Source organism: Aythya ferina (genome assembly GCF_964211825.1).
Source record: "Aythya ferina genome assembly, chromosome: 3".
NCBI lineage: Eukaryota > Metazoa > Chordata > Aves > Anseriformes > Anatidae > Aythya > Aythya ferina.
In genome coordinates, this window is record NC_140298.1 from 69,914,640 (window position 1) to 69,925,526 (window position 10,887).

Sequence of the window (10,887 nt, forward strand, 5' to 3'; positions counted from 1 at the left end):
TACCTAATCAAACTATCTCTATTATCTCAAAGCAAAAGCTGAAGATGGGCCTGATTTCAAACTACAACCATCTCCAGTTCTGGATCTGCATATTAATCAGGCTCCAGATTTACCTCTATTAACAGGCACAACTTAATGTACTGTAGATTTTGAACCCCACATTTAAAAGCACTTATCATCCAAAGCCTTAGTTCTCACTATTTTACAATGACCATATTTGGTTCAAATTCAGTGTTCTGTTCCATCTCTCTAAATTACCTAATATATACATTTCCTTTATAAACATTAACTTCTACTGAACAAAAAACCACTACAGAATAGCTGGGTTTGACTATTATCACACATGATAACTAAACCTCTTTATCATCCTCACTGTTGTAAGCTTGGGTTAAGCTAACTAGGAAACTGTTCTTGTTTAAAGTCTCATCTAGAGATGAGCCAGCTTATTACCAGTAACAGTTGTGTACAGAGGACTGAGCCATGCCATGAGGGATAGTCCCTGACAATTCTGGCTTCAGTGGTAAAGTAGGTACGTAGGTAGATTAAACTGAGATTGTTTTTGCTATCTATTGCAAGGTACCAGCAAGGCTAACAAAGAGACTTTCTCCAGCAGTGGTGGAGGACAGTTAAAATGAATTGCTGGAATGTGGTCCTCTACAGACACAAAATCAGGTAAGTAATCTTTTTGATATTTCTAACAGCTGATACATTTAATTACATCCATAAGACAGGCTACAATCTAGTTTTGAACAGATTTCACCACTTCATTGCTAGTCTGAAACACATATGTGTTCCCTTCCTGAGTCAGTTTGCAATGTTCCGTGGCCATCATCTCCTAGTCTAGAAAACAATTAATCAGGAGGGAAAAGAAAAAAAAAAGAAAAAAGAAAAAAAAACTTTTCACTTGTGAGTGCAAAAAGGTGAGGGGGGGGGGAAAAACAACAACAAAACAGTTCCCTGCATGAGCTGAAACACAGTATGTAATTGTATAGAAAATACAATTTACTTTTCTACTTCCAACGTAGTATGTGTTGCTTACAGACAGGATTGTATTCTCTGTCACTGTTCCTTCTAACAACTGCATATAAGTGTATGCTCTTAAAAGCACTTATTCTCATAGAGGTTGAACTTTCTCAGATGAGGCAAGTCATCCTTATTTTTGGATTGAACAAAAGGAACAAAAATTGAAGGTAACTCACTGTAGGAATGTACTTAAGGGAGCACTGTGGAGTAACAGTGTGAAGTGCCTCATGTCAACAGTATGCTCCTGGAGGACAGATCCCTGCTCCCTCCATGGAGTAACCTCTTGCATTATGCAGTATTGGTAGAGCTTCTTCACGCTTTTTCACACAAACACTGTACTTTCTCCGTCACTGAAAAACATTTCAAATGCCTTTTTTGTTTTTGTTTCTGTTTCCAATCTTTTCTTGGATTACTGAATGTACAGTGAAACCTCTTATCTTGTGCAGGAATTATGTTTATAACAGAAAAGGAACTCAGGGACTGAATGCCTCAGGGAGTTAGTTGGATGATGGGATGTAAAGACTTTTATCTTAAGGTTGCTTTCTTGAATTAGACCAAAGTTGGTAGTGACCTAAAATTGCCTCAGCCTAATGACTTTTTGGGTCTTCACTGTGAAATGTGTTTGGTGGTCTCAGTTTAATTTCTGGTAAATAGTTGCTTGCAAACTAAATTGCTTCCATAACTGGTATCCTTGTTGGCAGTCTCACAGAGAGGTCAAGGGTTTGATGGGAACAGGGACTGAGCTATTCTTTCATGCTGCTTGCTGGCCCCTTGTAGCCATGCGAACTGAAGACCAATGCAGTTTACAATGGGTCGAGGTTTGGTTGCTTATTAATCTGTTTCCTTTCATGAACATAAATTGCAATATGCTAACTCTGAGAAGTTACTTATGATTTAAAATAAAGTATCATTTATTCAGGGTCCTTTTAGCATGCTGAAGGCCAAGGTATCTCCAGAAGCTTCAGACAAGAAAGGAAGATTTAGCCCATTTCAGGTCATAGTCTGATTAACATAGTTGATGATATTTATCTGAATACAGATACAGTGCACAAACAGTATAATTCACATAAATAATATCTGTCAGCACTCCCCTCTCTTTTTCTCTTCTCCCAGCTGCTCATTTCTGTTTTCTCTATTTTACTGGCATTTGTATTCATGTGAATATGTAAGGCACCAGATCGGGAAAATCTACAGGTTACAGAAAAGGAACCAGAAAAAATAAATACACGATGGAGTAAACAAAATCATATTGTTTGCCACATTCAGCTAGTCAAAAAAAAAAAAAGATTTTTGCATTAATTGAAAAGCCTTCTATTATTGCACACATCTACAGATTTGAGATCCTGCAGAGTGTTGTGAACAGCAAGAGAAACAAAAACAAAAGTAGTACTTCATCAATGATTTGCACACATTTTCACAAGTATATTCAGGACATGTTCATGCAAATGTGCATTGGAAACTGATATGAGTCAGAGGTCAGTAGCAAATTCAGCTGTTAGATGGTAACAGATACATGCAAAAACTTAGTAGGATTCTCTTTTCAGACTGCACTGCCAGAACTTACAGTAAAGCTTATTTTATCTGTCAAAAAAGGCATAATAAATTGCAGCCATTGGCACTGTCAGCATGCATGCCAAGAAGGTCCAAAATGAGTGTTAGTACTGAAAATAACATCTGCTACCTGCATGGACATAGCGTGTGATAAGATGTAAAGTACAGACAGAAATACAGATCGCTTGCTGTCACGCAGACACAGACAGTTAAGCTCCAGACCTGAAAGTGAGGTTTGACCACAGCTCTAGTCTATGCATGCAAGTTCTTCAACAATTATTAGTGTAAATTGTATTAAATGCACTCCTACCAGCTGTTTAGGATTTTCAGGACAAGTCTCTTACTGTGTAGTTATAGCATTTACCATTGTAATTTTTAATTACAGGCTCTCGTATTAACTGGAGCCACATGATATTATCATGGTGGAAGTGAATAACAACAGTGCTGTTGGAAATCTGTAAGGCTATATGTCACCATCTGAAAGTACTGAGCTGTAATCCATTTTACAGCAAGGCAGGTAGGATCAGTATTTTCCTATAGTACATACTGTCATATTTTTACATATATTCTATCTAAATGTTTTGTAACATACATGTAAATTATCTGGAATTATTTTTCCAAACATGCTATCTTTCTGAATTTTGAAAATATAATCTGAAGTACATTTTGCAAGTAATTAAGAAACCACAATGTGTAGTATAAGCATACATACACATATGATAAAAGGACAACATTTACAATACTATGCCCTTTATTTTCTTAACGGATGAACTAGAAACCAATGTTTGCCTTCCATTTTTCTTTTCCTGAGGTGAGACCTGGAGTAATTTCCTTTAAACCGAAGAACTGAGAATTATACAAAATGTGTTAGCACATGAATATCTAAAAACATCATAAACTTGGCATCACCACAAACACTCAAATGAGCAGAAAATGCTTGTGGAATAATGAAACAAATGAGACATGAATGCAGCCAGCCATATCATAAACCGAATTTTATGAATGCACTTGTTTGTATCTAAGATGTGGTCTGCCTTGAATTTTGCCTGTTGTTCACCAATTTGTGTAATAACCGGTATTACCTTTCCCCACCAACTTTCCTTGCTTTATTTGTAAAAGCATATTCAGTTATTGAAATGGCCGGAATGAAAGGAAGTCTATGTGATCTTAGTATATAATATCTTCTCAACTGGTGTTTTTCAGAAGCAATTCCTCACCAATCCACTGTTTTTCAGAAAAAGCCTACAGGTGAAAAACCAAGCCTATGGCACAGCTGCACCCGGATGCAGCACAGCTGTCAGCCAGGGAAGGTGAGAAATTATTTTCAGTCTGCAAAGGTAAAAGCACGATTTCTTCTCTTTTCTGTACCTCTGAGGAAGTGTAAGAATGATCTTACACCACCCTTGGTTCTTTCAGGCAAATTTACATGATTTCAGTGAGAGCTGTATACATGAACTGCAAGGACCACATGGCCCAGCACAGTAATTATCTTTTTAATTTACAGAAGTCACTGCCAAGTAACTGGTAGTGATTACACATTTCTCCACTCCATGCATGCAGCTTCAATGGAAAGGAAAAGCACAGCAACTCTGCCTTAGTTTGCACAGAGACGGCCTGTTCCTGCATTTTCTAAGCCCCAAAAGCTCTGGGGTACCAATCCACTGTACGCTGACTTTCAAATAGCAGCAATGGGAGAGGGAGCAGGTCCTAGCTCATCAAAATTTTAGAAAGCAATTTTCAAGCTGCTGCCAGAACAAGCTGAAATGTCTTCATAAAAGTTTCATCTGTGCATAGTAGCTGAGAACAAAACCAATCTGTTTCCCAGCATTGTTTTGCTTTGCTGCTGTGCTCATATAATGCAAACCCATCAGTACCGTTCTACTGGCAGTTTCCATGAAGCTGATTTTCAATAAATCTGCGTATACACTGTGCTAAATTGTTCCTTCTCCTGCATTGCATTGCAGAGCAATATTACTCAACACAGTATAAAATTCTTAGTCACCGCTATCACTGGGCTTTCTGTGGCACAGACAGTTTTCTGTGCTGCATTCCTCATTTTACAGAACAAACTGGAGCTTGTTTTTGTTTGAAGAGCATTGGCCAACATCCCGAACACTACCCATTAGGGTCCAACATGGAGCGTTTTGCCGCCTCCCATTTCTTGGGCTACACCATTCGGTATCATTAAATTTGTACTTGGCAGGAAACTGAGCCACCCATTCTTTTCTTCTTTGATACACCACAGTCAATGGCCATTCAAAGTGGGGTCAGAGACTAGCAGTTCAGCCCTGTGATATGCTAGTTTCTCCAGAGGAAAAAGAGTGATCAAGCTCAGGTTTATTACGGTGTTAAATTTATACCCTCCACTTAAGCTAATGATAGACATTTCTGCTGTCTGATCTGACTGGTCCTCGCTGCCCAACCACTAAAGCACTTTCTGTCATTATCAACTAAAGTGAGGACCGGCAATTTAGGGAAGAAGAAAAGAGAGCAGAAAAACCAGCCAAGATTTCAGTGATATATGGAAAACAAGAACATCCCTGCACACTCATCCAAATGCCCAAAGACCATCAGGCAGAACAGCCTGGGAAGCTGTTTTAACATCTGGTAGAGACAGGAGGAAGGGTGGGTTGGAGAAGGGTCTTTGGTAAAACTGAAGAGAGGACCAATGCAACTCACTGCTTAGGACCACTTCCTAGAAATAAAGTTTCAGGAGGACTTTATTATCCCAGAAAAACTTGTATTGCAGAGAAGAAGGTGGGGGGGGGAGATTGCACATTTGCTGTCAGTGAATTGTAGCACCAGTTGCCAGCACACAACCAGAACAAGCAGGGCATTTTAGGCACCAGGTTCTCCCATGAGACTCTGGAAGGAGCATGCCCCTTGTCATAGGAGTCTTGGAGTACCTCACCTCCTCTTCTTCCCATAAAGTCAGGCCTCAGTGTGTGGGACCTCTGCACCTGATGACTTAACATTTTGATAGACTTCAGACACTGCAGTAAAGATACACTCCAGATTGTTCTTCTTACTGGCTTAATCTGTGACTTAATTAAGCATGGCAGAGTTATTATAGCAAACTACCTGAAACCGTTCATGCTCTCATCGTGATGTATTGGGCTTGGCACAGCTACACCACCCACGCTGAAAACATGCTATTGATGACAAAACCTGAAAGTCACCACAGGCCTTTCATAATCTAAATTACAGAGACAGTGTCTGAGTAGTAATCACATGGCAAAGATTCTCTCTCTGCATGTTCAAAAACAGTTGGCCTGTGCAATCAGGCAGAAAGGTCAGGAGATGGACAAGGTTATATCTCCCACAAATCTGCCAGGTTTTAGTCCTCTCATTAACGTGGGCTGAGCAGGTTGCACTCCCATAACGTGAAATGGTTCTGCTCATGTGACCAGAGGCCTGTGAAGATTTCCCCTTCAAACTACACCCTCGTCTTCCTTCATATAGCTCCATAGGCATTGTGTTATCACATTGATACCCACAAATATAGGTGGCAGTGAACTCAGATGATCATTGTGAGCCAGCATGTGTAGATTTACCTGTTAAGCTGAAGTGAGACGTCCCCTCGACTGCTCTGATTCTTAGGCTGTCTTGTGAGCCTGACTCCATCGCACACAGAATTTCCCACCCCTCCACCCACTCTCTTCTTGCCTGGTTGGTTGAAAATTAGAAGCTGTTTCTCCTCTTAACTTCCTGGTAATTTGAAAAGAAACAAAAGCTCCTGGGGCACCAGGGAGCACTAGTGGGCATGAGTGTGCCCACTGTCCACAAGGTCCCCCTTGCTCTTTCCAGGGTGCAGTCCAGATGCCTCTCATGGTCAATGGTGTAGTCGCTCTGCCTGAAATCAGACCTGGGATGCAGTTGCCCTGTTAATGATTTAGTTGAGGGCAATTCTGGAAAGAACAAACACAGCAAGAGTTACTTACAGAACTCCAAAGTTCTGCAATCAACTAAAGAACTGGAGACATGTTTAGTTAGTCGCTAATAACCGAGTGAAATGCAAGCAGGAAATGTCATTTTCTTCAGATAAGGTGCTGAGGATCAAAAGAATTTGGACTTGTTTCCACTGACCATACAGCAATAAATGTGGTAACTTCTCAAAAGGCAGAATTGTTTAATATTTGTTGTATCCCGCAGGTGAGGGTTAATGTGTCAGGTTTCCTTAGCCAATTTAAACGATTCAGAAGGATGAAATGTTCTGTCTTCATTTGAAAGGAAAGTCTTACATATTCATGTCTATAAATGCTGAGAATGCTCAGTCCAAGGGCTAAACTCCATACCTGATCTTTATGGAGCCAAAATTCAGAGTAAAGATGCACATTTATTTACTGAAAATTTGGTACCTGATTCTTAAAACTGGGTTGGGGGTCCTCTCTAATAAAACTAGTTTCTCTGGTTAATTGACTTTTAATTATAAGTTAGCTTGCAGTTACAGAATATCCTGACTTAACAGGCTGAGCAATTTGGTATTCTTCTCTGCTAGTGAAACTCTCTTCCTTGTCTACCACTTTTAATGGGAAAGAAAGGAAAAAAAAAAAAAACAAAAAAAAAAAACAGTGATGGCATTTGTTGGGGAACTGGAGTAAGGAAAATGTGAAACAGCGGTAGAGGAATTTTAATATTTGTCACATTGACTTATTTCAGTATTATCTGTAAACCGGGTTTCTTTATTTAGACAAATAAATTAGTGCTGGCTGAAAACATCAGAACTTTGTGGATTTACATGGCAAATACTAGATTTTTCATCAAAACATACATTTTCCTTCAATACCTTTCATTTGTTAGCAGTTTTGAAGTATTTCTTAAAATAATAATAATTAAAAAAAAAAAAAAACTGAAAATCAGAATGATTGTTCTTCTATTTTGCTAGAAAAAAAAAAAAAAAGCAAATCTTTAAATGAAATGTAGTTAACCTTTATTTAATTCTCGTGTGTTTTCCTCTTATTCACTTAATATTAGTTGGATATTTATGAAGAAAATTACCTTCTTCAATACTCTATTTATAGCATATTTACATCTTCGTTAGAAATTCCTAATTCAAAACTAGTTTAAGTACAAAGTCATCTAATTGCTTTTTAAACCCACTAAAGCTGTAGATTACCTTAATTTCATTTTAAAGCAATCCAGGCTTTTTGCTATAAAACAAAAACAAGACTTCTACAAACTGAAAAATATCTTTGTGTTTATTTGTGTTGGAAAAATCCTAAAGACAACATTGCTGGTAAATCTACCTTGTTTTTATCCCGGGAGATGGTATTTCTAATGACTTGAAAAAAGGCTCTAGCAAACTTTTTTTTTTCACCCTATCTACCCATTTTCTTCCTCCACGCAGCACCCATCTTTAAACAGATCAGGTATATGCATGCAGGAATACTGCAAAAGACATGGAGTGTACCTGTAACGACATAGGGCTGAGGGCAGGCAGCTGACCCATAGCAGCATCCCTGGCCAAAGCCTCCTCTTTGCAGAAGCTGGAAATGACTCCTGCATAGCCTCTGTTTGGGATCGGAGACACTTCAGTCTGTACCAGCAGTAGCAGAGTGATGACGTCTGCATGGCTATGGCCGGTTTCACTTTGAGTTTTCAGGTTCACACAATACTGAAACTCAAAGTACAAATAGTAGAGGGGATGCCCCACAGTACTGCAAAGTGAGCACACCAGCTCCATTTTCCAAAACCTATGCAAATTGAAGTTGAGTTTTGCACAGCCTTACCAGGTAAATCATGCTACAAAGCCAGCTAGCACATTTTACTGTTATGAGCTCAAGCTTCCCTCAGGGTTGCAGCAAGTGACTGGTCATCGAGCCTCAAAAACTCCACCTTGCACTCCTCTGAAGCAGGACGCAGAACTAATAGAGTGCTCATTAAACTCTCCAGAGAGCCCTCATCAGAGAGTTATGCTGCCCACTTGCCATACAGAGCTCACTGAAGCAGAGTAGGATTTAGGTGACAGCTTTTGTACTGGTTCAAGCCATGGAATGAATTTCACTGCAAAGCAACACAAAAAGACCACACAACTGGCTTCATCTAAAGCTGCATGTAAATTGTGACCCTCTATAGCTACTGCCAGCCTGATTTAGATATCAGAGTGTTTTGTGAGGCTTATGCATCATGGTCTTATTTGAATATGCAGCAGTCACAATTTTTGAAGGAAAAGATTTCCTGAAAAACACGTAGCAGAAATGTCACATTTGAGGAAAGTTGAAAAATTGAAAGATGTGGAAAGAAGTGTTTTCAAAGGACAAATGTAAAATTAAATGCTAGTGCATGCTGAGAGTGTGAAACACAGAGGATGCCTAAGTTGTGATAATGCCATTTAATAAGTGTTCTGATTCAGTTGCAAATATTGACATTTTCTCACACTGGAATGAAGTGTTCCTCGGAAATTTTGACAAATAGGAACCTATTGGAATTTATACTAACTTGGATCCTCAATTGAAATAGAAACTTATGGAAATACCATTTCACAGAGAATCACCTATGTAGACATTAATGAGCACAAGATAGAACAGGATTTAATGAATCACCAACTTGTGATTCTACTCCACTAAAAATGTCTCTATTCCTTCCTCTTCTCATTTCAGGAAAAGTGCAAGATATCATGTGAGTTTTCAATTGCATGGAGAATATGGTTTTGGCTGTCATAGGCTTGCAGGTCCACTGTATTACTGGCTACCACTGCAAAGTTATATTATGGAAGCTACATTAAATAGTGCCAAAGCACTAATCTGAAGTCAATTAACAATTGTTATTAAGGGGTATTTTACTCTAATCCTTAAATAATTCACCTTCCTTTGATGTTAATAAAGTGGCTTAGAGAAGTAAGACTTGATGGAAAAAAGCCACAGATGCCAGAAATAACAGTTCTTAATAACTTAAAGCAGTTAACAGCTGCAAAGCTAAGTGTAACATTAAAATGTATTAGTTAAAGAGATGTATATTTATTTAAGTGTGCTTACATTTTATTACTAAAATGTATGATGTGATACACTGCAAGATTTAAGTGGTAGAACTTTTTATTACCATTTAAAGTGCTCAGACAGAAAGCAGTGGAGAACGAGGGATAATTCAGTGCATTTTTGTGGGCAGCACCCACATGTTCACATTTCCCAATGTTTTATTCTTTATGGGAAAAAAAGCGTGCACAGGGCAACAACATGTTTTTTTCCCATGTAAAAATCATGTGCCAGTGATTCACTAATTCCTATTTTTCCTTGTGCTCATAAATGGGCAGAGGGATGACTGTCAATGAAACTATTAAAGGATGGAGAATACCTCAGAGAGTCGACATTCCAAGTGATATATTTCAGATAAGACAGATTCGAACAGGTCACTGGTTTGCAGTTGCACAACTGTCTGGATTTTTTGGATATAGTTCATTTCAGGGTAGTCTCCTGAAATTCTGACTTACACACTGTTAGAAGCAAAACAGTTTGATGAGCTGACGTTACAGTCACTCCCAAATGTTAAAAAAAAAAAAAAAACATGAGTCAGGGAAATCTAGGGAATGACTTTAAGAAAGACTTACATTCTTTGATTTGTTTTCTGATTTCTGAGCCATTAGAGTGCACTCCCTCCACACTTTCTGGCTTTGCTCTGTGCCAACGGAGACAAGAAATTAAAATTAATGATCAAAACTACAAACCAAGAGTCCTATGGAACTAGTCACCCTTGGGATCTGGATTCAAAACAAACTGGCAGTGTATCCTGAAAAATCCATTCCCTCCATCTGTATTTTTATGTATTTTCTTCATTTTCCTTCAAACTTATGAGTGATAAGGTTTTATTTGTACATGTCTTCACAGAAGATCAATGGTAAACTTATATCCTGGAGTATCATCAGTGGGAATTAGAGAAAGTCATAATCTCAGAGAGAAGAAAAGCTGCTAGGCATTTTAAGAGATCATCAAGGCCATTCTCTCCAGTAAAACACCAACAACATCAGAGCTGTGACTTCTGTATTCAGACAATATTTATTATCAAAAACATTTGTTTTTTCTAATTTCAGTACTATTGTGGTAAAAATGTAAAGATGGAAAAAAGTGAATAAACTTAATTTTTTGCCCTGAAATATATATGTTTGTTATTTGTTTAAATAACCAGATATTTCCTCCTCCTGTTTATAAATTTTATTTTATTTTATTTTATTTTATTTTATTTTATTTTATTTTATTTTATTATTTTATTTATTTACTTTTATCGTAACAGTAGTGCTAATACTATGTGGGAACAGAAATGAATCCTTGTGATTTATATAACTAGTCACAGCCAAGCCAGGTAAAACTTCAAATAGCAATA

The 10,887-nt window shown here is 38.1% G+C and overlaps 1 long non-coding RNA gene across 1 annotated transcript; it reads left to right on the forward strand.

The window, feature by feature from the left end:
* Window positions 1–277: 277 nt before the first annotated feature.
* LOC311434519 lies at window positions 278–10,660 on the forward strand. The gene is made up of 4 exons (XR_014691562.1): window positions 278–672; window positions 2,960–3,091; window positions 3,810–3,911; window positions 10,395–10,660. It is a non-coding gene; the product is annotated as an uncharacterized lncRNA (long non-coding RNA).
* Window positions 10,661–10,887: the final 227 nt, after the last annotated feature.